The sequence below is a fragment of the Bos javanicus genome, chromosome X (genome assembly GCF_032452875.1).
Source record: "Bos javanicus breed banteng chromosome X, ARS-OSU_banteng_1.0, whole genome shotgun sequence".
NCBI lineage: Eukaryota > Metazoa > Chordata > Mammalia > Artiodactyla > Bovidae > Bos > Bos javanicus.
Window position 1 is genome coordinate 139,786,444 of NC_083897.1, and position 1,568 is coordinate 139,788,011.

Below are 1,568 nucleotides of genomic sequence, written 5' to 3' on the forward strand. Positions count from 1 at the left end.
GTTCAAGAACCTGGGACATGTCACCCCAACTCCAGTCCTGATGGGTTGACCTTCCCTGGCAAACAAGTGCCAGGGCTTCTGGTCTACTCCTTCCTGGGGTTCAGACGGTGCCCACTGGGGTGACCTCTGGGGGTGGTGTGTATATGGGGTGGATCACACCGGCATCTGGTACTTTTAAGAGTATAGCTAGATCTCACATCCTGATCAGAGGAGGCCAACCTTGCCAAGGAATCCTAAGACTTGGTCCAGTACTTCCTTGGTGGTCCAGGGGTTAAGAATCCACCTGCCAACACAGAGGACACGAGTTCGATCCTTGCTCTGGGAAGATTCTACACGCCTCGGGTCAATTACACCCACAAGTCACCACCACTGAGCCTGTGCGCCCCAGAGCCTGTGCTCCTCAGCAAGAGAAGGCATCACAATGAGAAGCTCAACTGCAACTAGAGAATGCCTGCATGCAGCAATGAAGACCCGGCACAGCCAAAAATAAGTTAATAAGTAATATTTTTTGTGTGTTTTTTAAAAGACTTGATCCAAAATTACTAGAGGAGTCTCCTTCCATAATCGAGCATTTTCCTTCCCAACCTGGACATTCTCAGACACGCGGCTCCTGCATCTTGCTATGGGGTGTCAGAGAAGACTCTTCACCCGAGTTGAGCATTGGGCTTAAACTGGCTTGAGTTGCTTCTGTCACATCGTTCAATGGGTACCACTCTTTCTAGGCCCTAAGAGTTACTTCTTTCCTCTGAGAGTCCACGTTGTACAGCTAGCTAGGAGTAGACACTCGTGTTTACTTCAGATTGTAATGCTTAGCTTATGCTCAAGTCTGTCCAAAATCTGTGATACTTGTAAGGCTCAAAGGGAAGGCATGTGTGGGTCTGAAGCTCTTTCCTTGAAAGTGAAGTTGCTCAGTCATGTCCAACTCTTTGTGACCCCATGGACTGCAGCCTTCCAGGCTCTTCTGTCCATGGGATTTTCCAGGCAAGAGTACTGGAGTGGGGTACCATTGCCTTCTCCATAATATACTATAGTCAACTACCCCAGGCATTGCTGGGATTTGAACCCAGGATCTCCTGTTTACTAGACAGGCGCTTTAACCAGCTAAGCCACGGCGAGGGCTATGTAAATTCACAGCACATCTATTGGGTTGGCCGAAAGTCTCGTCTAGGTTTTCTCATAATATCTGACGGAAAAACTCAAACGAACTTTTGGCCAACTCAATGTATACACAAATGGAAGAAATGGGACGCCCACCTAAGAGCTGTATTAAAATTCCTGAGCCCGTTTAAGTATCCTATGACACTTTATCTTTCCCTGAGTAGTTTCTCCTAGAAAAATGGCAACAAAGAGCAATTATTTAATATCTGCAGAGTTCAAGTCACTGCACAGGTGGCGACTTCCCCCCTCCTGTCATTGTTCAGTCGCTCAGGCCTGTCTGATTCTTTGTGACTCCATGGACTGCAGCACACCAGGCTTCCCTGTCCTTCACCATCTCCTGAAGTTTGCTCAGACTCATGTCCATTCAGTTACTGATATTATCCAACTATTTCATCCTCTGCCATCCCCTT

General features: G+C 47.6%; 1 non-coding gene across 1 annotated transcript; it reads right to left on the reverse strand.

Annotated features, from left to right (window-relative positions):
• Positions 1–1,036: 1,036 nt before the first annotated feature.
• TRNAT-AGU (transfer RNA threonine (anticodon AGU)) lies at positions 1,037–1,119 on the reverse strand. Its single transcript has one exon. It is a non-coding gene; the product is annotated as a tRNA-Thr (tRNA).
• Positions 1,120–1,568: the final 449 nt, after the last annotated feature.